The sequence below is a fragment of the Rhinolophus sinicus genome, chromosome 12, assembly GCF_057876585.1.
Source record: "Rhinolophus sinicus isolate RSI-liver-muscle chromosome 12, RSI-T2T, whole genome shotgun sequence".
NCBI lineage: Eukaryota > Metazoa > Chordata > Mammalia > Chiroptera > Rhinolophidae > Rhinolophus > Rhinolophus sinicus.
In genome coordinates, this window is record NC_142512.1 from 43,409,083 (window position 1) to 43,435,196 (window position 26,114).

Consider the following 26,114-nt stretch of genomic DNA (forward strand, 5'->3'; position numbering starts at 1 on the left):
TGCAGGGCACCAGGAAGCCCAGTGCTCACCAGGAGAGGAGAACAGCCCTGCTGGCCTGCACGGGCCTCAGCATATATACACACCTTCATCTCGGGTCCAGGTAACAGCTGTCCCCAAACCAAAACAAACAAGTCTGCCTTGAATTCTACCCCTGCGTGTCACCGTGAGGTTGCAGCTTCGTTGTAGGAGTCACACAGGAGTGTCCCTGAGATGGGCTGCTGGGCTCTGCATGGGGCATGACCAGATCCTGCTTCTGATAACTGCTTACAAGTGGCCTTGACTCTCCAAATACCGGGAGCACTCCCTCCCCAGCAATGACATCCCAAAATGACTCCAGACAGTGTCAAATGTCCCTGGGGCAAAATCTCTCCCAGTTCAGAACACTGTTCTCATAAAATGTTCAAGTTTGCTGAGGGCGCCATTTCAGTTGTGCTGCAAGGAGCAAACCCTGAACTGGGGACTGTCAGGCCTGAGTTTAAATCCAGCTCTGCCATGAAATCACTCAGTGCTTTCTCTCTTCAGGCCTCAGTTTCCCTAAATGTAAGATGAGAGGATTTAACAGGACAATTCCTACAGTCGGTTCATAGCTTCTAAGGCTCTTGGGCTCGGTTCTGGAATTTTTCATTCTAACACACTTCTGGTCATAGCCTCACCCTCTCTCCAGACAAAGAGTGGAATGACGATTTCAGCAGCACAGCAGCACAGTCCGGATGACAGGAGGGGGTGATGAGGAAACACAGAGTGTAGGAAATGGGCAGCCAGCGGGGTGGCTGGGGAAAAGCATCAGCAGTGAAGATCCTGAATGCACCAAAAGGCATTTCCTGGGCTGACTCCATACCTGTCCACTAAAAAGTCACCTGTGACCTAAGGAATAGGAGGAGCTGCGCAAGGGGCTGGTAAAGGGGGTTTGGAGGAGAAGAGGATAAATAGCAAGTAATGTACACAGAGAAGAGAGCAGTGTCCCCAAGAATGAGAGGGAAGTGTGTGTGTGTGTGTGTGTGTGTGTGTGTGTGTGTGCACATACCCTGGCTGTATCCTTGTTAATGGCAAGAGAAATTGAACAATTTCAATTCATCTTGAATATGTCTGTAAGCCTAAAAAAATTATTATCATAGGATTATTAGGTTTGCTGGTCTCTTACCGGCCTCTTGACTCTTGTTCAGCTGGAATCAAATAACAGGGCGAGAGGAGGAAAGGGAGAGATGCACGCTGCTCCTCCCTGTCCACATTTCCTCCTGTTCCATCTCAGAATCCAATAAAGCTTGACAGTGAACTTGAAAGGGAGTGAGAGGTATTTAATAAAAGGCTGTTTGGTCTAAACAATGATTCAGGACTCTTTGAAAGCCGGAAGAGACAGGCTGAATGGTCTTTTCCATTCTAGGTTCCCTAAAAAGGGTTTAAGCTTATCTTTGATTTGTCTTAGGTTTGTACTTGTTTGTGTGTGTGTGTGTGTGTGTTTAGCCACATTAACACTTTTCTGGGTTGCTAATAAACTGAGCTCCCAGGTTCTGCACGGTCAGCACCTGTTTCTCAGAAATATTTCACCCACTTGTTCTTTTATCCATCCAGTCTGCCAGCCACTCACCAACTGTTCATGAAGCACCTACTGTGCGTCGAATACTATGTTTAGGCTGAGGGTACAAAGGTGAATAAAAGACAGTCTAGGCCTTTCAGGGCATCGCTTTTGGCATGTACACAAGTGATCATACCCCAGTATGGTAAGTGGGCCCCCTGGGGCAACCCCTGGCTCTGACAGGGAAGCCTCAGGGAGGCCTTGTGAGAAGCGAGTATCGAAGCTAAGTCTGGAAGGACAAATAGGAGTTACTCAGGCAGAGATGAGAGGATGATATAGGCTTATAAAAGGCATAAAAGCAAGAGAGAGTTTGCAGATTCATTGACGTATAAAGAATACTCGTATCATGTGATTGGATAGTAGCGATCGGAGAGGAGAAGGTGAGGAATAAGACCAAGCTGGCCGACCTGGGCCACATGTGCCGTGCCAAGGACCTCTGCCCTCGGCCTCTGCCCCTCATTACCAAACTGTGGCTCCCATCACTCACATTCCCATTATTCGCAGTTCTGTCCTATAAAGTCCCCATGAAGACTGACCCAGCAGATAAAGAACCATTGATGCTGGGGGAAACACAGGCTTACATTCCTGCCAGGCTCTGGTCACCACATTTTCATCAACCGGATAATATATAACCTTGTTTTATGTGTGTTTCTCTTTTAAAACACCTTATTTAATACATATCATTGATTCCTTAACATGGAGCTTACAGCCCACAGCCCCCTAGCTGCCTGAAGGACACTTCTCTAACGCACACGTTTTCCCTGGCAGGCTCGGCACAGCCGGCTTGTGCTTAGAAACATTAGACAGCCATTTAAAACAGCAGAATCACCACCACCACCAACAAAAAGCACACAAAAATGCAAAAAGTGTGGCACTAAATAACAACGAAAAGGACATTTGTTAGCAGTACAAGAGCTGAAACCAGAAAGCAGAGTGTTGCCTTACTTGGTCTCAGCGGGGCACATATACAGTTGACCAATCAAATTTTTTGCCACTCTGCATATATCTATGAGTGACTGCAAAAATGCCGCGAGTATGGATTTGGGGGTTACAAATACATTTTAGGAAGTAGGCAAATTCACAAATATGGACTCGTGAATAGAAACCATCATCTGTATTTCAAAAACTTAAATACGAACCCCTGAATTCTTGGTTCTGCCAGTGACTACTGTATTCAATAGAATATTTTGCTTGTCTCCATTTTGATTTCTCCTGGAATACAGGACAGGTACAGGAGTGAATTTAGAGCTCTCTATGAATTTAAGACTAAAGACCTGGGAACTCACGTAATGCTACATTACACTACTGCAGTGTTTACCACAAACCATCCTACGTCATTCTAGAAAGACAGCCGATCAGAGAGTGACTTACAGCTCATTCTCTGCTGCCAGAGGAGCCAGACTCAACCAGAGCAAAGCAGAGCACCTCAGAGCCCCAGAGGGTTTCTCTGTGGTGTCAGCCTCCGCAGGGACACTGTCCGTATTGGTTTGTGGAGAAGCAGCCGGAAGTCGTGGTGTCTTGGGCCTGCCAGCTTCTGACACAAATGCGGCAGCTTTGCCCGGCCATGTGTTACCAGAGCAGTCTGGGCAGCCTGGTGCTTCAAAAATTTCCAGGACCAAGTGATACATAAACTCCTTGGAGCTGCTAAATCCCAGGAACCCTTTCAGGGCAATTATTTATTTGAAATGGTAGACATGGAACTGATAGGTTTTATTTAATATTTTATCACGTAGATAGTCTCTTACGTAAGAAGAAAAAGTCATAGAACACAGTTCCCTCAGAATCTCATCTCCTAGCTGTCCCACTGACTTGTCAGCATGTTCCTGTATCATTAAAGAGTATAATTCATGACTTAGAACTTGAGTTTTTTAAAGAACGTGTTCCAAGTTGCCCAGGTGGTATCTATTGCTGAATTTTTTTTGCATTTTCCCAATTTTTAAAAATTTAATTCTTAAAAGATGGACTTTTTTTTTGGAGTAGTTTTAGGTTCACAACAAAACTGAGTAGAAAGTACAGAGCGTTCCCGTGTACCCCCAGCCTCTCCCATATACAATGTCACCCACTATCAACATCCAACCTCAGAGTGACACCTTGGTTACAATCCATAAACCTGCACTGACACATCGTTATCGCCCCAAGTCCATAGTTTACAGAGTTCACTCTTGATGTTGTACATTCTACGGGTTCTGAAAAATATACGACATGTGTCCACTGTTATACAGAACGTACATAACATACAGAATAGTTTCACTGCCCTAAAAATCGTCTGTGCTCCCTCTTCCTTACAACCCCTGACAACCACTAACCTTTTTATTGTCTCCATAGTTTTGCCTTTTCCACAATATCATATAGCTGGAATCATGTAATATGTAGCCTTTTCAGATTGGCTAACCCCAAATATGTAAGATCGGTGTCAATTACTAAATCACCTGCAAATCAGTACTCTGTAAGTGACTTGGGATCCTGGCCATTGTATTCCCTGCATAGAGGAGGCACTTAAATGCTGAAAGGATAAACAATCTCCTTCTCTGTTTAAAAAACATCAGAACACTAGTAACAGTGGTAGTACTTAGAACTTAGTATTACTTAGGAAAAGAAATGATAATGACATATACACTGAATAAAGAACAGCTTATAAAAAAAAACCTGCCAGACTGTAGGTAGTGAGATTTGACTCAGATTTTAATATTTTGGTAACTTTTAGAATTTTTTTTAAGTTTTATTATATAATTGACATACAGCCCTCTATGCGTTTAAGGTGTACAGAATAATGACTTTACATATATTGTGAAATGATTATTACGATAAGTTTAGTTAACATCCATCACCTCATATAATGACAATTTTTTTCTTGTGATGAGAACTTTTAGGATTTACGAGCTGTCTTAGCAACTTTCAAATATACCACAGAGTAGTGTACATTACATCCCATTTTTAGAATTCTGACTACATCGTCCATAGAGTGGGATTGTGCAACTGATGGCAGGGTTTATGTGAAAGGGATTTCTGCTCAACTTTTTCAAGTATTGTATGTGGGGCTCCCCTCTGAATCCTCCCCAAATTACCTGACACTCCCTGAGGCAGGATATCCAGAGTGTCTGGGCAAAGCCCAATATAAGGAGAGGATGACCTCATGGAACTATTATGCCTGTTCCTATTTCTGGGCCCAGGATCATCCTGGCCTTTCTGACAAGAATGCTGTGTTGCTGAGTCATGTGCAACCGAAACCCTGGTTGGCATTTCATCCTGCTGCTTGCCAGAACCCAGGGAATCTAGACAAGCGGGGATGGCATTGCCCTGGCAATGGAGGGAAGGAGAGGTAGGCAGGAGGCATTCAGGAAATATAAAGACAGAAAGGAACACTTGAGCCTAAACAAGAATTATGAAAGAGAAGTCCAGAGAAATTAAGGCATAGATCTGTCTTACTTTATATAATTAAAGTGTTTATAAACTTGCATGTAAATCAACTCACATTTCAATTGTAACAGGGTAACTGACATTTAAGGAAATCTGGTGATGGTTCCTTTTGTCTAGTGAAGCATTTGTCTGTAATGTTAATACTCACTTCCTAATTTAATTGCACTATGTTGGTATTTCTCTATGTTGGCTTTGAGAGAGGACAGTAGGTGTCTCATCAAAGCGCCATACCTAGCCAACAATTAGGCAAAACAAATACATTTGGGGCTGTCTCAACAGGCTGGGAATCTGGATCTCTGACTTTGCAACTGAAAATAAAGAAATGTTGGTCTTCAAGGCTGTCATCTGTCTCACTAGAAAATGCCTTGTTATGAAAAGTGTTTTCAGGAAAATATTTCAAAGGGAAAGAATGTGCTGCTCATGTGTAGCTAGGAGGAACTGCTAAGTGAGATGGCTTCTTAGCATAATTGTGGCTAATACTCCACATCTCCTTCTGCCCCTGTATCTGGTGTTTACAAGTAGCTGATCACAGGCCCTCTGTAATAAAGACTACATTTCCCAGCCTCGGTGGCAACAATGTGTAGCCATGCACATATTCTGGCCAATAGGATGTTAGCAAGAGTAACAAGTGTGATTTATAGGAATTGTCCTTAAAAGATAGAGATGCTCCCTTTTTTATCTCTTCCTCATTTCTGGGGATGTGTTGTCTCGAGCTGAAGCAGCCACTTTGGACTATGAGGAGGCAGCAAGCTAAGGATGATACAGAAATGAAATAAATAGATATGGGCTCCAAGAAGGTCTTAGAGTTTCTAAGACAGCCCTTGACTCCTATTCCTGGAGAAATACAATTTAGTCTTGTTTAAACCACAGCTGCTTTGCATTTTTCTCACACAGAACTGAATATAAAACGAATTGACCCAGAATTAAGGAAATGCTCATTTCATCTCAGTGTAGCCTTTATTTCATTCAATTTAATGAGCTTATTAAACCCTCACTACATAGAAAAAGAAGATAAGGGCTGTTAACCTGGGGGTCCAGAAACTTGGAGAGAAAAAAGTTCATCTTTATTTTTATGACCTGTATTGGAATTTAGCATTTCAGTAATCAACATAGTATTAACAGTATCTGTGACTTCATCACTAATAGATATTTTCTTTGCACAGTACATGTGTTAGAAATATTTCAAAATGTCATTCATATTTACCCCTATTTGAAATTGGGAAAGTAATTAAACCCACAGCTAGATTTTATTATTTAATGCATTCATGAAGATGCAGGCGAGATTCTCTGGGAAGCAGATTCTGAGACAGAGTCCAGCATGCGAGATATTTAGGCAGTGCCCTTGGGATCGAGAGCTGTGGAAGGGAGAGGAAGGAAGCAGGATTGTGCAAAAGGAGAAGTCAAGCTGTGATACAGGCCCAACCAGCCTCAGCGAACCCCCTGGGGATCTCTGAACCCAAAATGGAAAATCAGAGTTGCCCCATGTTGAACATTTATCTGCCCACCTTGGTCAGTCGGCCATTAGATATGGGGTTACCGTAGGCACATTCCCTGAGGGGTCTGTGCCGTAGTCACCATGTCCTGTGGTAAGCAGAGCAATGCCCTCATCAAAGAAGCTCATGTCCTGACCCTTAGAACATGTGAATAAATTACCTTATATGGCAAAATGGACTTGAAGCTGTGATGAAATTAAGAACCTTGAAATGAGGAGATTGTCCTGGATTATTTGGGTGGGCCCAGTATAATCACAAGAATTATAAGTGAAACAGGGAAGCAGGAGTGTCCCAGTCAGAGAAGATGTGACAACAGAAGCAGAGGTTGGAGGGATGTGATTGCTGGCTGGGGGCCAGCCACCAAGGAACGGGGCAGCACCCAGAAGCTGGAAAAGGCAAGGAAACAGACTCTCCCTCTGAACCTCCAGGAGGACTGCAGTCCTGCCAACACCCCATGAGGTTTGCTGGATGAGACTAATTTTGGACTTCTGACTTCCAGAATTGGAAGGCAAGGAGTTTACTTTGTTTTAAGTCACTAAGTTTGGGGTCATTGTTACAGCAACAACAGGAAACACCCACTTTCTCAGGCTAGGGTGGACGTTTCTGTCTTTTAACAAAAGGGAATACCGAGAGGTGCCCACCTGACAAATGCATCCTCCCCGCTTTTTGGTAGCAGTCCTACTTCCTGTGGATGAGTGAAGTCGGTTTTCCTGCCAGGACAGTACCTTCTGTTCCTGCCTGCTGCTCTCTGGACCCAAAGTGCTCAGGCAGCAGCCATCGTTTGTAGTTCAGTGAAACCTTTGCTGTGTCCCCTGGTGGAAGCTTCCCCTTTGGGGGACCTCTAACCCTGCAGAGCCTACACTAGTGAGGATGGGAAGCTCAGATTCCCCACTGGGGTCCCTGGGAATGTTGGGAAGTGGGACCACTTCAGCTTCCACTCCTTGGTTCCGAGATCCATGCATTCTTTTCCTGTTTGGACTTTTATAAATTCTATAGGTATCGGAATCTTAGTTCCAATCCTACCTGGGACACTGCTACATAAAAAAATGGAAGCCCAGAGAAGTGAATGAATTTGTTGAAGATCGCACAGGATAGCTAAGATTGGGACCCAACTCTTTTGAAACCTAATCCAGTTCTCTTTCCGTATGCGATTCTACCTTCTATGCTTCTTTGTGGCGGGCCTTGTGTGCTGAATTGGCCAGATCTCTATTTCAGCAAGAGGGAGGGGCAGGGAGACAGGGAGAGGATGCATTTTCTTGACCTAGAGAGCCATTAGCTACCTCCAGTGATTAAATTATCTGGAATGAACACTCAACTCCACATTATATACAGTTAAATGATGGATCTGCTTAAGATTGTTTCTAGCATTCATTACCTCAATTGAATGTAGGCAAATGTGTTCATTCAGTATCAGGAGATCACAGTGTTATTAGGCCCCAGTCAGTTCTTAAAGGAAAGAAAATGAGAAAATTGAATGGGAGGAGTGTTAATTTGACTGCTACAGTTTATTTTACATATCGAAATAATGTATAGCAAAAGCACTGATGGTGATGATGAAATAACTACTATTTATCATTTAATGGATGTCCACTATTTGTCAGATTCTTTACATGAGAAACTTTACACCCACATACTATGTACAAAATTTATATATATATATAGTTTAATATATATAAGTTTATATAGTTTAATATATATATTACATATATAATATATATATAATGATATATAAAGGGGATTAAACTATAGTTTTGCTGTGATAACAAACATCCCTCAAAATCTCAGTGACTTACACTGTAAATGTCTATTTCTTGCTCATTTTATTATACATGTTATATGTACTTCCTTGTGTCTGTTCGTTCTGGGACCTATGCTGAAGGAACAGCCCCCATATGGCATGCCATTCTGGTGGTGGAGGGGACCATTGTGGTGGTGGAGGGGACAAGTAAAAGTGGAAGAAACTCACAATGCCTCTTAAAGCTTTTCATTGGACATGTCTATATCATGCCCCTTAGTTCTAGTTGCCAAAAACCATCACATGGCCAGACCAAATATCAGTGCGGGAGTGGAGAGTGGGAGCAGTACAGATCGCAGGGTAACAGGAAAGGACATATAATCCCCATACAGGAAAAGGAGAAAGGAAACAATTGGCAGCAATAATGAAGCTGCAGTCTTGCAAGACTGATATTAATTCCTCTCTCCTCTGCACTTCGGAGATGAGTAACTTTGCTAAGCCTTCCTAGAGGAGATATCCCTCCAGCTGGGGAGATTAGGCAAGGCTTTAGAACATTTGAGCTAGGGTTTGAAGGTTAAATAGGATATTTGGTGCATGGGGAAAGAGCAAGGACGGTGTAAGCAGAGGAAAACCCCCGAGTTGAGGTGGGGAAGAGTTCCAATCAAACAAGCTAAGTTGGTCATAGAGTAGATGAAAGAGAAAACTGGAGAGGACAGGGGCTCAGATGAGGGGGTGGGGAGGGACAGAGGGTTTGAATGCTGAGGAGCTTAAGGCTAAGGAGTTTAACTTCACTTAGGGGTCAGTTAGGAGCCTTTAGATATTTTTGAGCCAGAGTGTCATGATTAAAACGATTGCTTCTGAAGATTTGTCTGATTAGGGGGTTCAAGGTGGGCTGATACAGGGAGAAACAGAGAGCAGGGAGACCAGTAAGGTCACTACGTGTCCAGTGCCAAGGTAAGCCTCTTTAATGAGGACTGTGACAGTTGGAACAACAACAAAAAGGTCACCAGAGATTCAGAACGAGTAGCTTAAGAAATGTGCCCCATCTCTATCATCCACCCAGTGCTTCCCCTGTCAATAAAGAATTTTTAATAGCCTGCTTTTTGTATTAATCTATAACATAAAATATTGATTAAAAAAAATATATATATATATGTTATGCAAATTAAAGCTTCAAAACAAGCTCCCATCTCCCTAGGACAAGATACCCCCCCCACCAAACTCCCATACATATAAAGCCTCCCACTGCCAGGGCTTACATTAGATGTTGGGGAGACCAAGCTAAGGTCTGTTCAAGAACAAAATTCAATGGAGTAGATTTTAAAGATCTAATTGGCTTTATTGAGCAATGCATAAAACGGGCAGCATCCCATCCAGCAAGTAGAGAGGAGCCCTCAGAAGTTGGTAGGTTTTTATAGGCTGGCAGTGGGCAGGACAAGAAAGTTATTACCAAAAGGAAAGAAAGGATCTTTTCAGGCAAGGGCACTTTTCTTTGAGGGAAGGGCGGAAAGGGTCTTATTAGGCAGATTACCTCACTAGTGTTTATCAGGAAATTCCAGACTGATTGGTGGTTTAAAATTCCACTCCTGGGAGAGGCTGAAACTGCAGTGAGGTATTTATTAATGGTTTTCGTTTTGGTGAAGCGGCATAGCACAAGTGACTCCATTTTGGGCATGTCATCTCTTTCTTAACAGGCCAGAGCTGGGAACTGGGTGATCAGGAGAATGAAAACCTCTGGTCAGGTTCAGTGTGTTATCCAAGTGAGAATCTCCATGAGCACTTAGAAATTCAGATCTCAAACGCTACTTACAGTATAACCGTGTGTCACGAAACAAGATAAAAATAACTATGTGTGAAAATGCTTTGCAATGTGATTAGCGCGGCCATTTGAACCTTTGTCTAAGATTTTATTCTCGGTCACCGTTAAAAAATAGATGGAAATGGTCCTTGTTAAAAAAAAAAAAAACACACACACAACACTACTCTTACAACTGAATTAGCCTGTTTGATGAGGATTTGCTAAGGAAAGCATTCACCTTGGTCAATAACAAAAAAGGTGGAAAGAAAGCAGGTTGAAAGGAAGCAGGCCCAGGGAAACTGATCTCCAACAAGGGGGACCATTTCTGGAGACTGAAGAGAGGGTCAGGGTGCCCGGTAGGCGATAAGCCGGCCAAACTTGGAGGACTGGGGTGGACAGTCTGGGGAGCGGTCATGTGGAAACCCGCCCAGGATGTTCTTAGATAGGACATCACTCCCGGGACAAGAAGGAAAAGGACAGCAGATCTGGAAGCGGAGCACCGCAGCCTCTTCCAACCACAGTAGGAAACCAAGCCTCCCTCCCGAGGGAGAAGACCCTTCAGACCAGACAAAGGGTCCAGCCGCCAGAGGTGACCCAGAGCACGCGTGCGCCACGGAGCGCGCGTGCGCGTGGCAGTCAGTGCCGCGGCCCGAGTCGTGGGGGGAGGAAAGACAGGGAAGGGAAGCGCCGGGAGCAGCGAGCCAGGAGGCTGGGGACAGCGGGCCGTGAGGCGCTCGCGCGCGCCCACTAGTGGCCGGAGGAGAAGACGCCTGCGGAGGCCTCGCCTCCCGCCCCTCCTCAGGGAAGACTCGCGTTCCCGCTGCTCGCGCCTGCGCCGCCCGCCGGTCTCGGGAGCGCGCCCTCGCTGGTGCGCGCGCTCGCAGTCTCCGTCACCCACCAGCTCCGGCACCAGCAGCAGCACCGCCGCCACCGCCCACCTTCTGCCGCCGCCACCAGACACTTGATCCTCTGCTTTCCTCTTCTGCCCTCGCTCTCTGTCGACTATCAGGTAAGCGCGAGGCTCCGAAAGGTGCCTCCCCGTCCGCCTCCTGCGCCCCCATGTTGCCGCCCCTCGCCCCCTGCCTCAGAGATGGGTTTCCTGAGGTGAGCATTGGTCGGGGGCAACGGCGGGGGCCCCTCCTTGCGCCCTCCGTGCTCCGGGGCTGGGTCTGGGGTGGCTTGGAAACGGACCCATGCAAGAGATGCACACACGCGTGTGAGTGTGTATGTGTGTGTGTGCGTGTGTGTGCTGGGGTTCCACAAGACCCGCTTTGCGCGGACCCGGGCAGAGGTGCACGCAGGGTGGGGCGCGGATGGCGGTGACCTGGGGGAGGGGGCTGCTATACACTCTCAATCGCCGCCTTTTGCCGCAATGGGCGTGTGTCTTAAGTGTGTGTCCGGGGGAGTCCAATGACGACCCCCAAAATCGAACCTGTAATCCGATTTCTCTGTTTCGGTTTGCCATCAGCCCTAAGGAAGGTATGGATTGGGTTCTAGAAAAGATGACTCCCTGCCTGCCCCTCCCTTCACCTCCTCGGCAGCAATTCCAATGGGGCTTTTCGCTGCCCCTGATTTAAGGCGGTGGCCCACCTCCCTCCTCGTTTTCCTCCTTCAGAAACCCGCAGGGGACATTTGGGGGCTGGGAGTGGAATCGGGGAGTTGGGGAGGGGTCCAGGCGCTGTCACTTTAGTTGCCCTTCCCCCTGCGCGCGCCTGGCACCGAGACGCGAGCAGCGCTGTGCCCGAGAGAAGGTAGTGCGCGGAGAGCTGTGGAGGCTCGGAAAGACAGGGGTCACCTGGCCTTGCTATGTGGAGGGACTCGGCCCCGCGGATCCTGACTCGCGGGCGCTCACAGCCCCAGCCCCTCACAGATCGGCACAGAGGCTGCAGGTGCACTTCGGGGCGGTCCCCTTTCTCTGCGCTCTGCGCCGGGCGTCCGGCGTGTGCGCTCCCTGCCGGAGGCGCGGGGCTGGCGCGCAGGGCTCGCCCCTCACTGCGGCAGTGGGTGTGGACCCGGGTGGGCGAGGAGGGGGAGGGTAGGCTGTGCCTCCTCCCACTCCCACCCCCGCTTTTTTTCCCCCTCCGATCGCGAGGTGCCATCTTTTTGCGGCGTGCCATGTCTTTACGGTACCACACCAAGCCGGGTGGCTGGGCTTCGAAGGGCAAGGCGGGGACTGTCATTAAGGGTGGGTGGAGGGTGCATTCAGCGCTGAAATCTTGGCGTTTTGCTGCTGAGGGCTTGAGCATTGGGGGCGTTCCCTCGAGATTTTCCTGGTGGCTCGCTGCTTTGTTTGTAGGGCTAACGTGATCAGCGTTGCCAGCCTGGGTTTTTGCCTTTTATTTTATAAGGGTGTTTAACCAAGGCCCCCCCCCGCCCCTTCTCCCGTGTTTCGCCCCTCATTTCTGAGCCCTTTGTTAGATTTCGGGGCTTGCTGGAGTCGATGAGCTCGAGTCACGGCCTCGGAGGTACGCGTGGAACCGGCTTGACCCTGCCGGGCCCACTATCAGAGCCAGGCCGCCCGCCAGGAAGCATCCGCGGGGCCGCAGGGGTGGGATTCTGGGTCTCCGCGCGCTGCGCGGGTGTCAGCGGAGGGACAACGCCCCTCCCCATGCCCCGAGTGTCCTGGGGCCCATACCCCACTAGGCTGCCCACGGAGGGGCACCGGCTACCCTCGGGCGGTAGGAGGGGGCACGCAAGCGGGGCCCCTCCCCGCTTCACTCCCTGTTGCTTGGCCAGGCGGGAGAAAGTGAGGAGGGGGCAAGAGGTTTCTTCGGTTGCTGCGGGCCACACCCATTTTTCCGGCGCCGACTGGGAGGGGGTCGCTAGGGGAGGTGTTGCCTTGGAAACAACACGCGTCTTGAGAACAGCCTTTGGGGCGTTGCCCCGCCCCTTCCGATCAGAGAATTAGACCTCCAGGGTACCAGGAGCCGTGCCCCCTCTGGGGGCTCTGTAGGGAAACCCACAAACTGGAGCCGTTGGCTCTTGCCGCGGCCATCGGCACCCAGACAGGCGTCCCTGGTGTATTATTATTATTGTGGCCGAATATCATTTATCACTTAGGAACCCGAATTCACTGCGGTCCTTGAAAAAGGGAACGAGGGGAGAGGAGTGGCGTACCGACCCCTGGCGAACAAGGCAGAGCCTTGGTCCGTGCGTCTTTCTGGTTAATTACATCGCTGAAAACTGCCGCGAGGGCGCTGTTCTGAGAGGTACGAGCATTTTAGGGGCCGAATCATCCACGCAAGCCGCGCAGATTGATCTGAATATCCGGGGAATGGCTCGGCTCGGCGTCGAGAGTCTTCCCCCGGGCCAAGCCAAACCTTCCCGGCTGTGGCTGTCAGGTCAGAGCCGCGGCTCCGCTCTCCCCTCCCTTCCCGCCCCACTCCCCGCCTCCGCAGAGCTGGACTCGCCACCGGCAGGTTGCTGGACAGGCTCAAGGGTCGATTCCAGCATCTTTTCCCCTCTAGCCACCCTCCCCCCGAGCTGGACATGGGATTCTGGTTCCAGACAGAGTGAGGGGCGAGGGGCGGCCATGGAACTGGGAGCCCGCGGCCGGGGGCAGACCACAGGGGGGTGTCACCTCCTGTCGCTTGGGGGAAAGGGAACCCGGCGGGGGCGAGCGCATTTAGCTCAATACCTGGAACAAAGCGCCGTGCACGCGTTTGCGATTTCGCTCCATTTCGGGATCTGTTGGTGGCTTGCTCGGGTTTGCAAGGCCTGGGGGCTGTGAATGGAGGAATCCCGGGGGCCAGGGAATGGTCCTTCATACCCGATCAGGAAACTCCATCCCTGGCTCTGTGCGCACTGTAACTAAACGACATCCCCCAGGATGTGGAGGGATGCAGCGTTTGTGCACACGCTCCGACTGTGGAGCGCTGAGCCAGCCGGAAACGTCCTGTCTCGGAATCCCCAGCAGGCCGGGGCATTTTTACATCCCGAGAGACCCTACTTGGCCTTCGGCGCACAGGAACCTCTAACTCCAAGCCCGGGTCTTGGGCTGATGCGAGTTGGGATGGAGGGTGGCACCTGAGACAGCGACTGCCAGGCCTGCCCCTCCAGGCCTACGTGCGCCCTCCGGCGCAGCAGGAGGGCGTTGAGTTTTATCAGGTCCCTGTCCCTCCATTTGACCCATCCTCCAACAGAACGAGAAATGCCTTTCCTATCATAATTAATTAAGGTATTTTTCGTTTTGTGATGCTGCTTATGTTTACCACATAAGAATTGTTAATCCGTTTCCCCCTCTCCAAACCCTTCCTCTGAACGAATAAATATTAATAAATTAAACGTCCCTCCCAGTGCCCAGTCCAGACTGAATATTGAAGCTAATCAGTTCCTTGACCAACATGTGCTTCTGGCTGGTTTTCTGCAATAACCTGGCTTGACTCTTTGGGACTCGCCTTTGGACAATTTGGGGGAGAGGTTTGTTGGCTTTGCTGTGTTTTGGATGAGTGACAGTCCATGACTGTGTGTCCCTAACTGCAAGCCGGACTTGGTCTGCACACACCCATCATCGAAAGGTGCGGCTTCTAAGTGGTTTCTAGTATCAGGCACAGCTCCTGACAGGAACAAAAGAAATGGATTATTCCCACAAATTGCAAGAGGAAAACTTAGAATTGGTTTCCGAGAGGAAGGGTCAGATTTTTTCCATTTGGAAAAGAGCCCCGTTTATTGAACATGCCCTTTGGCCCACATGCCCTTTGAGGTCAGTGCCAACCTGGAGATATAACAGGATTGTGGTGCCTTTTGTTTAGGTTGAATTTTCCTTCTGCCCTTTTAATGAACTTCATGAAGGTCATGAAGCCCATTTGTTGAAAATTTTAAGAAATTGTGTTCCTTCAGCATTTGTGTGTATGGTTTGAGTTGCTCCGTAGCTTTGTATGAACAGGTGTTAATTTTCTAATTGAACACATGATAGTTTTCCAATTAGATTGTGCCTTCTATTTAGTTAATTAGTATCTTCCCCGCTCCCACTTTGAAAGAGAATCACTCAAAAACAAATAAAAACACCCGTAGGGGCTTAATACAGTGCTAGGCATACAATAGGTATTTTGACCCATATTCATTTAACAACCGGATAAAATGAGAAAATGCAGGTCAAAAGGTAGAGAAGAAAAAGCAGAATGGGAGGAGGGATTTATTCAAGGCCATGGTATCAGGAAGGTTTGGGGACAAATGCAATTCAGTTGGTCCCTAACTGTATCCAAATGACACTCCAAAAGTTGCTGGTGCCCCTCGGTGCTCCTCCCTGCCCTCCCTGCCCTGCTCCCACACCTTCACTTTCTCACTGCAGCACTCCCCGCTTATGGGCCCGAAGCCTGGCCCCCTCTTCTCACCTCACCCTTCTTGGCAGAAGGGCACAGCAGAGAGGAAAACGGAGAGGTCATGCTTCACCCCAGGGGAAGGAAGACCCTGCTAAGGGTCTTGGGGCTGTAGGTGCTCCTTGCGCCCGGAGGTCAGAGGGATGGAGGTGGGAAACCCCATTTGCCTCTGTTCCTTCCTCTCCCTCCCACCCTGCGTTTTTCATCATCCCACTTCAGAGACCCCCCAGCCCCTCCCAGAAATGCCCACCTGACTAGTGACTCCTCATTTGCCACCCTAGGTGCTTCCACTAGTGACTGTGAGCTGGTATGAGGGAAAGAGCCCGCCTCACCAGCTGGAAGGCAGCAGGGAAGGAGCCCTGTCCCAGCTGGGGCTCTCAGCTGCCTTCCTGTAAAACAGTGAGCTGTCTGAAGACATTTTTCATTTTCATAACTGAGGGAGGGCGCTACTGGCATCTAGTAGGTAGAGGTCAGGAATGCTGCTAAACATCTTACAAGGTAGAGGACAGTCCCCCCTATCGATGAATGACGGGCCCCAAATATCACTAGTACCAGAGTTGAGAAGCCTGCGATAGAAACGTTACCTTGGTGCTGTTACCTTAATGATGGCTTCCATTTCTTGAGTATCTTCTAGGAGGTACTGTTCTAAGTGCTCCCCAGATATTACCTCATTTAATCCTCACAACAACCCCCTTATGAGCAGGTGCGCTTATTATCTCTGTTACATTTGGGGGAACTGAAGTACAGAGAGGTTTAGTAACTCACCAAAGGTCACACAGCCAGTGAGTATTGGCACTGGGTGTCTGACACTAGCCTCTTCCCCCTCTCAGCTAACACGTGGGCTTAATTGGTCTTTGTGGGCTAGCCTGGGAACCCAAGCACAATCTGTAACAGTGACCCAGTGGCATATTCTCCTTCCAAAACCACTGACTCACAAATGAACTTTTGCAAGAGTCTATAATTGGAGCACAGCCTAAAACTCACAATTTCTGATCTGGCCTTGACACATAGAGCAAGGGATTTCGCTCGCTCTCTGTGCCTCTGTTTATAAAACAGCAGCGGGGTTTCATTGGCTCAGAGAAGGCTGGAAATCAAGATTGCGGGATCAAGACAGACTTAGCTCTGGTCAGGGTCAAATCACTGACGTTTGAGGGACATCAGAGCCTCCTCTTAGGTTCTGCACCTCAGAGAGGTTTACACTTTGGCACCCACCAATGGGACCCAGCTCGGAGCCGAAGGTGAGATGAGTTGGACACACATAGGAGGGACCTCAGGCAAGAGTCTCAGGTCGCCCTTGGCAGAGGTGGGCCTGGAAGCATCTCTCACTTCTTGGGGCCCAGGCTCTGGAGTAAATATTCCATGATGCTGTGGTGTTGAGGGACTGCCTGGAACGTTCCATCTGCAGGGCTCACTGCCACTCCACCCATGGAGTTTCCTGATCCGGTATGAAGGCGCCTCCCACAGACGCCTGTGTAGGTGACAGGACATGTACCATCCATGCCAGTCCCGCCCTTATCACCTCTCCAAAGGGGGTGCTGTCTAAGAATCATTTTCCTGTTTCCAGGTGCCATGCTCCTGCCACCTCTACCAGGTTCTTTTCCTGCACAAAAGGCCCCTGTCTGAGTGGGAGGTGGCCCCAGGATGGTTTTGAGATTTGGGGTTTTTTTATTAGGAAACATTCTGTAGGTATACAGCTAGAATCGGCTTCCACAAAATGCAAGCTTGAATGACTTCCAGGTGGATTATCTGTTTTTGTTTTTTGCTTTATTGATATCTCAGCAGGCTGTGTGTGTGCTCCAGTGGTGGGCATTATAGAATTAATCCCCAAGAAATGTATTTTATGCCTCAGTTATTCAGGAAGGTTTGTGAGTGCCTCGAGGGCAGATGGTGCTTTTGTTTTGGACAGGTCCCAGTACCGGGCAGTGTTGTGCATGGAGAGAGAGGCGTTAGGTTTGGCTTAGTGGTTAAGGGTGTGGAGTTGGATTAAATCTCCTGGGTGCAAACCCTGGCTCCCCCACTCACTGGGGGACCTCTGTTATGTTGTTTAGCCTTTTGGACCATTTTTTGTTGGCATAACTTGCAGTACGATAATCCCTCTCTCACGGGATGCTGTGGGGTTTAAATGGAGTGATGCAGGGCCTGGCACGTAGTAACTGCTCGGTACGTGGCCCCATCAGCAGCCTCCTCTAGATTGACACTTGTGATTGGATGAGTGTGCAAAGGCGTCTATTGACCCTGGTGATGGGATCAGTTGTTAACAGATAAATTCTTACACGGAGTAGGGATCAAGATGAAAGAAACGGGCAGCTGCCCACCTCCCCTGGAACCAGGCATTGTTGTTTGGGTGGAAATGAACCCCCCGGAAAATCGCACACACCCATGTTGAAATGTACACACAGAACTCTTGCCAGAGGCGAGCGGACTGATTTATCATCTGTTGTCCCGGCTTCTGTCCTTTTCCTTCCTGAAATCCGCTCCCGGCCAGGAATAGACTGTGTGCTCTCCACGCCAGCCTGAGCGGAACCACCCTCCCTCCTGGAAATGGAGACCTGGCTGAGCGGTTTGGGCTCAGAGTTCTTACCAGTTTACTCATTGACTACCAAGTGAGTGCTCATGGGACTGAGAAATAATGGAAGCCATGGGAAGCAGTGGAGGAGAGATTTTTGCAAATGACATAATTGAGCAGAGTGTTGAAGTTGGTCAACTAGCCCGCAGGCTTCATGGTGGACAGTTGAGAATCAAGTTGAAAATGTTAAATAAAGCAAATTCGACATGAGCTGAACCCAGAGAACTTCAAGCCTCGGAGAAGCATGGTCACAGCTGATCAATAAATTCAGCTTAAGAAGCCTCCTTATCCATGAAATAAAAACTGAAGAGTCCTAATACATCAGCTTTTTTAAAAACTCATTAAATCAGAGTCATAAAAAATGATACTTACACATTTCAACCATTGTACTTTAGCTTAAGCCATGTGAACGCACACTTATCCAGCCATCTTTCGGTAGAGGGCCCAGACCTTCCCTTCATTTTTCAGATCAGCGTTGAAATTCCTTGTCTTTTTTTGCCTAAGCCACACTTGTAATGAATTGTCTAGGACTTCTGATTTCATTTCCTTGGTACAGGGGTTTACAGTGAGGAGTAATCTGAATGCAGAATCCCTCTAGAGTCTTATTACTTTTTTATGGTCTTTAACATCCCATTTGACAGTAAAAAATAATGATTTTTAAGAATTCATCTTTCGTTTAGCACTCGTGTTTCATCAGCTTGCACCTTATTTAAATTATATGAATATTGTCACAAGTGTGATGGACCTAGAATTTGGCTGGGGTAGGAGGAGGCCCTGGCTGCGGGCATCAGGCCCTATGGACCCAGCCTTAAATATTTACCGTCCTTCCGTTCTGCTGCTTCCATGGTGTCAGTTAGGAGACGGCCTACTGTGGAGACTAGCAGAGTCCCAACTTAAGGGGGTGCTGCAAAATTCCTACCATAAGACTCCAAACAAATTTAAATTCCCGGAGTATATTAACTCCCCTTAGTGAAGGAATTTTAGATCAAGGTCCAACAATTAAACAACCGTTAAGAAGTAAATCTGAAGCCATTGGTAATGATGCTTCAGTCACAGCCCTCCCTTTGGTCCTGTCTGCTCCACTGCTAAATTGGGCATCACAGAGAAGAGGGACGTAATTATCCCTGGTCCCGCTGCTGTTTTTCCTTCTGGCCTATGGCCCAGTTTTCTGGCTCCCTGAGAAGGCTGGGTGATATTGTCTCGGGACCCACGTCCGCAGTTGCACTACGAAAAGTCCCCGGATGGACTTTCATCCTTGTGTCCTCCTCCCCAGGGCGCAAAGGATATTAGAGGATCCCTGGGTCCATGATTGCCTGTCATGTGATCTACAGCCGTTAAGACGTGCTGGGAAGGATCAATTCCTGGAATCATGGAACTGTGTCCCTCCCCAGGTAAAAGCCAGCTCTTCCCCCTGAATTAGAGCCAGCATTCTACATCATGTGTCGACAGAATGGTCCTGGAGCAAATCCAGTTCTGCCATTATTTACAGGTCATTTCAGAGGTTCTTATTTTTCATTGTTTTTATTTTTTATTTTTCATTGTTCTTAATTGGACAGTGTCACCAAACCATTGTCTGACCTCACCCCCCACCCCATGGCCTACCCCTCCAAAAAAAGCTTACTGGATAATTAATCAGCTAAAGTCAAATGCTGAAATGCCCAAGGGAAGGTTACAATGTAAAGAATCTCTTTGGTTTAAAATATATACACATATAAATATTATAAGTATATATCATATATATTTAAATAAATATCAATATATATATTTAAATGTGACTGTTCACAGCCATATTTGTTTTATGTCTGGATTTCTTATATTGGGTTGGCTGAAAACCTAAACAGCTTTCAACTTTGGTTTTGGTAACGCATTAGATTTTAAATCAACATATGTTAATAAGCCAAGCCAGGGTTGTATGTACAAATGAAATTGTTGTGCGTGACCTGCTATGTTGAGGTCCGGTAATAATCCTGCTGCGGAATCATAGGACTCTGTCCCTTTCAAAGCTGCCCGTTGCCCCACATCACCAGAAATAGCTGTTTGGAAGAGTCACCTTCTGTCTTCTCTTTAACTGAAGAACAGGGAAGTTTTACACTGCGCCCCCCCCCCCCCCCCCCCCCGTGTGCTTCTACCTCTGCTGTCGCCATCAAGCCAACTTAGAAATGGAGGATTTCACAGAGCGGGTCCCTAAATCTGCTTCAGTAATGGACTGATTATTCACAAACTCACCTGAACCTTCTTTAAACCTATTTAATCTTTTCCTCAGGGGTAATCCTCTGGGGATAACATGCTTCTTGGGTATCTCTCCACTGGGTTCCGTTCTTCCTCCTTTAGTTCTGAAGCCCGCCCTTCTTAGAACGTGGTGAGTGATGGCTGCACCCTGTCCCTGTGGAGGGCTAATAAGGACTGAATAAACTGAAGTAAATCCCTTTCAATGTCATTGAAGTGCTAGAAATAATTATGAACCAATGTTTGATGTCTGATGGGAAATGCAGGAAAAAAATTTTTTAACTGACAGGATTCATGCTATAAATTGACAATCTGGGCCAAGTTAAAAAAAAAATCTAAAAAAGATCTCGTCGTTTATAGTTGACAAGACTGAATTCCAGAAGTTGACCATCTCCTCATTTTGTGGGCCTCGGTTATCATCCACTGCTTGGTTTTGCCAAGCCCTTTAATTGCAACCTTACCTTCCTATTTACCAACTAAAAGACTTGTGGCAGAGATTTAAGATTTCCTGATATAATGTTGTATGTCAATTATACCTCAACAAAATATTATCCTATTGATGGACAAAAAATAGAATGTCCTTTGCCTCCATTTTTTCATCTGTAAAATGGGAATTATGCAAACCCCCCCCCCCCTTTAGAATGGACGATAATGGGATCTCTCTTCTCATGGGATAGTCACAGAACTGAAATAAAATGATCTATGAGAATTCCTTTGATCTTCTCAGAAGACAAGTGCCCCATGGAGGGTGTATGCCGCCTGGGAGCCACAGCAGGTACCTGATGTGAAGTCTGTCATGGGCTGAGTGAGCCTGATGCCTGAAATAGTACAGCTGCTGCCACCTTCCTCAGCAACAGCCGGATGGTGCAGGCTGGTTCCCAGGGGTGAGTGCCCATAAGCAGGGCATGGACAGAAGGCCTGCTCTAGCCTGCCCTGGCCTTGTCTGTCCCCTTATTTGGAAAGGAAGCACAAAGCCAGGGTGCAGGACAGTGGGTAGGGGTACCCTTACCGTCACTTCAGGTGCTACCCTGCCCCTGCAATGCCAGCTTCTCTGGAGAGGGGCTGGGACTTCCTTGGCTTGTGTTGTGACTCTCTGTGGGATTTCCTGGGAGCGCTTCTGTTTTCTCAGGGGTTTTCAGTTTCCTCCTAATCAGCAGGGACTTGGTGCAGAATCTCACATTCTAATTATGCCCAGGGGGCAGTCTCTTCCTGCCACTCAGCGTTCATCACATGACAGGAATCGATTAAGGCAAGAGTGATGAAATTAAAGGCCGGAGTTGATTTTGATGGTATAATACTCTGATGGCTATTTGATGGCTGTTTGGTGGCAAAAGGCCTGGTGAAGCCTCATTAATTGAGCTGCTTGCACTTGGAATTTGAACTGAGCGAGAGCTGGTCTGTGGTCTGTTTGCCTCTGCCCTGTGAGTGGAGGGTATGTTGTGCTTGTGGACGGTAGGAAGTGTTTTAGGGCGTGTGGGTCACCCCACCCTGACAACAGCCCCTCTACAGCATGGATGGCCTTGAACACTGGTCTTGGGTGTCTAGTGGCCCCATGTTATCAACCCTCGGTTACCCTGCTCTCCCAAAGCTGCCCTCTTTACGCCCTGGTCCCCTCCACTTTGGTCATTGGAACCTGCTATCTTTTAATCCCCACGTGGCAAATCTTGGAGTCTTGAACCCTTCTCCTCCATCTACGTCTTGGAATGGACTTAACCATCGATTTCTTCCTCCTAGACATGGATTGGACTTGCCCTTCCCTTTCCAATTCCATCTTCACTAGTTCTAAAGGGAGCATAAGCCTTATCACATCACCCTCGATCATTATGGAAACAAAAATGAATTGCTGCTAATTTCAATTCTGAAATTCACATCCAGTCCATTTTTCAGACCATTGCCAAGCTCTTCTTCCCCGAGTAGCCCTACATCCGCCCTGCCCTCATCCACGCATGAGTCCACGACTGGGTTCTCTGTCCCTTGCTAAGCCAAGACCCACCTCGCACAGCCTGCCCAGGTGCCCATGCCTGGGCCCGGCCTCCCTGTCCAGTCCTACTGGTCCAGTCCCACTGCTGGCCAGCCTGTCTGTTGGCTCCTTCGTAGTGATAATGCTCTTTCTGCCCCTTGCTCACTGATGGTACCTTCTCCTGTCCCTTCCCCCTGTTTAAATCATCCTGACCTTCCCCAGCCTCTCCCCTACCTGAAGCCTTCTCCAGATGTTGCCTTCAACAAAATCTGGAGGCCTCTCGACATTTCATTTCTCACCAGTCATCAGCCCCGCAGCGGTTCATGCTTAATTGTTTTCCCTCTTGCCTTGAGTGCAGGTCTCATCTCCCCACAGACTGTAGGTCCTTTGAGGGCCAAGCTTCTGTCTTATGTGGCTTTTCGTCTCCTCTGGGTGTCTTGCCTGGTCACAGAGCTGGGCACATACACAGCTCAAAATAATTACTCTTGATTCATGCGGTTGGATGCTAATAAATCAAACAGGTTAACATCAGATGAGCTTTACCTGTTTAAAGAAAGTAAGTTCTCTGCCTGCGAGTATACAGTTCCATCCCCCATATATTTGAAAATAACATAAATCACGTTTCCTTTCACATATTCGATAATTGGAGCTTTGTCCCACTTCAGACCAACTTAACACGCTCCCTGCTGGTCCAAATTAGTTTTGCTGTAAAGATGCTGATCATAATGGAAGCGGCTGGTTGCATTTATTTTACTAAAGACATGGCCTCTTGTAACCATCCCACCCGAGGCAGGATTTCTGATCCTCATTGTACAGAGGAGCAAACTGAGGCCCGGAGATGTCACAGCTGGGGAGGGAGGGGCCCGAGGGCTGTCCCGTGTCCTCAGAGCCTTCCCTCCGGTTCCACCCTCCACACCAGCAGACATGGCTTCAGTGCTAATAACGGGAAGCTGTGCCCTCCAGCTCCCGTGAATGGGTCCTATGTAACGTGAGCCCGGACAGAGTATTTTAAACCAAAAGCTGGCCTCCAACCTGGGCTGCTGCATCATGTCCCCTGTGATGGCAGAACCAAATTGAGCGTCGTGGGCAGGTCCATGCTTACTTCGCGAACAGAGCAGCTCATTTTCTTCCAGCTCACACAAAGCATGAACAATGTTCGCAGCTGCTGCACTTCCGTGGAGGGAGGGGTACCTGTGACCGGTGAGGCCAGAAAGTGTAGCCCAGAGGAGCCTGGGATATAAACTCAGGGAAGAGGACAGGCAGGCTCCCAGGCAGTGTCTACAGGGAGAAATTTCATTCAAAGTGGGTGGTGTCCTTGGGCAAGACAGAGGATGCAAGCCCCCTGATGTTAGGAAAAAGGGTCACTGAGGGAGGGGAGGAGGGTGGGCCGAGCCTGCGTCACCCAGCCTCCTGGGGTACTGCCCCTCCCCCTTACTCAACAATCCGCTTTATTTTCCCTGGAGTCTGCACCAGTGTGGCCCACACTTGGACTGGGAGAAGTGGGAGTGATGGGGAACAGAGAAGGGAGCGGCTCGCACAGGGGAAGCCGGGTCACGCAGACCACATTGCTTAGAATGTGCAGCCTCACCAGGCTTTTTTATGGTATTGAAATACCTTTCCCACAGCCACCCTTCCATCAACTAAAACAAGAGTTATTTCTCAGTTCTGTTCTTGCCTCCCACCTTCTCCCCTACATTAAAAAAAGAAAAAAATCCACCAGCTGTAAAGCCAAGACACCATATGTAAGATCTCACCCTAGTTTCTGTTTTGTTGAATTTTTTGGAGGGGGAGCAGGGATCATTTCAGTCTATAAATTGTATTCAGGGTGAGTAGTGAGTGTTTCTTCAAGAAACTTCTTGAAAGCACCCCAGACTGAACGATGGGGCCTGTGGGGTGTGGCCCCTTTGCACACAGCCCTGGATGCAAAGTTAGGAGCTAGGGATGCTGGACCGGGCAGCTGTCAATCCAATCAAGTGTCAGTCGCTGGTTGGACAGCCATGGGCAGGCTGGTTGCATCTGCGCCCCTGGGTGAAGAGGCCTCATCATCAAAGGCTATGGCCACGTAACAGACACCAGACCCTAAGTCACTGGGACTCCACAACTGAGGCTGCTGGGATTGCCACCTTCCCGTGGAACAAACCTTGTCTCCACTGGGCCCAAAGTTTGCAAAGAACACTTGGGACAACCTGGCTTTCTGGATGTGCTAATATTGTTCTGGTCTGGACTAACTAGGGAATGGTCAGTTAAATAGCTGAGTCATTCTAATACTCTTATTTGGATGTCAACCTCCAGGTTGGCCATCCAGGGAGAGGGGAGCAGTGTGGGACCACTAAACACTTAAGTGTGTGGATGGCCTACATCATGTGATTTCCAGATGCTGGGAGATCGCCGCTTTCCCCAGGTCACTAACAAGCAGACAGTACCTTACTGTTTACATGAGCTCATTTCAGTCTGGATGTGAACCTTTTCCATTTTGCAGATTAGGACACGGAGGGTCAGGGAGATGAAGCAGGGTTTGGGAAAGTTCAGTGGCACCAAAGTCCCATGGCTACTTTGAGGCCGATGGGGGATTTGAATCCAGGATTTCTGCTTCTGAAGCCTGCTCTCCAGACAAGCCTCATCCTTGCTTGTTACATAGTAAAATACCATCCATTGTTTTAGCCTGAAGAGTCCTACCTCTTGTGAAACTGCCGGTGCCTGTACAGGAGGAAAAGAAGAGACACTGCTTTTTCCCCCCTAAGGATGAAGAAAAAATTGTTGATGGGTGTGTGTGTGTGTGTGTGTGTGTGTGTGTGTGTGTGTGTGTGTATTTTTTGGATAGGGCAGAGACCTGTTTTTTAAGAGGAAAAAGAGCTTTCAGTTTGAGGACTTGTACGTTAGGATACAAAAATGAACAGACTGCTTTTTCCTCTTAAAAAAATTATATTCGGCATAAGATGTGTTTGGGAGGTGGGCATAATTTGTGCCAAAATGTGTTCCCTGTGCCCTGGTAATGGGGTCCAGGAGGCAGCCACAGGTGAAGGGAGAAGTTAGAGTCCAGGCAGCCCTGCTCTGGGCTGGACCAGTGGGCTTGCCTGCCAGGTCTCCCAGACTCTAGGGCCAGAAACTTGCCTTCGCATCACCCCCATTTCCAGGGATCTGCAAGACACAGAAAGAGAAAAAACTTCCATCATGTTACGGCAGACCTGGCTAAGTAACACATCTTATAATACAAGTTGTTGTTTCCATAACTAAAGGCTAAAAATGGTTGCTAGAATTTACAGATAATTAGTAAATTAATTGAGTTGCTCTCTACACTACTTGTTTCAAAGCCAACCGATTAAAATTTTCTGCTTTCACATTAGTAGCACCCATGATTTTGTGTTTCACTTCCACAACTTTGTCCGATTCCGTTTGTTTTGGGCTTCGCCAGGGGACCAGGTTCCTGGATGCATCCACCTGTTAGGTGATGTTTTATTCATCTGTGTCCTCAGTGCCTGACACAGCGCGTGGCACAGAATAAACGCTCAGTAATTGTTTAGTGAATGAGTAAATGGATTCGTGAATTCAATACTGATTAGAACTTCAGGCCTTCCTTAAAGAGACCTGAGAACAGGAAGGGAAACAGGTGCATAACGTGTGTGTTTGCTCATCCTTCTTACCTTCCTGGAGGGTGGACAGGTACAGGTCTGCTTTTGGAGTTTTGAGTACTAAATTTGGAAATACACGCACTATTTGCGATGATCTTTTAAAAAGTTACATTTTCCAAGCCTTTAGATTCTTCTCAAAACTGGAAGACCACCGTAAATGAAGAGCCCTACTTCAAAGACATAAGACCTTGATGAGCAAGGTTGGGTCTGTGGCCTGGTCCCCACACTCATACCGGGAAGGGGTGGTGAGCAGTTGAAAGCAAAGCGCTTAAGTCTCTGTCATCTCAGCCCAGGGCAGACTGTCAGAATTAGCAAATGAAAACACAGATGCCTAGTTAAATTTGGATTTCAAATGAATAACAATTGTATTTTTAGTATAAGTGTAGTAGGCAAAAAAAC

General features: G+C 47.9%; 1 protein-coding gene across 21 annotated transcripts in view; it reads left to right on the forward strand.

Moving 5' to 3' along the window:
* The first annotated feature begins 10,479 nt into the window (after positions 1-10,479).
* MAPT (microtubule associated protein tau) overlaps positions 10,480-26,114 on the forward strand; it is a 92,009-nt gene continuing 76,374 nt past the window's right edge. For 10 of the 21 annotated variants that reach the window (XM_019732947.3, XM_019732959.3, XM_019732962.3 and 7 more), the window contains exon 1: positions 10,887-11,025. The gene's annotated coding sequence lies outside the window, so the exon portion shown is untranslated. Of the gene's footprint in view, positions 11,121-11,794; positions 11,906-13,086; positions 13,226-26,114 lie in introns of those variants that run through there. The other 11 variants (XM_074320371.2, XM_074320379.2, XM_074320384.2 and 8 more) reach the window with 6 other exon arrangements.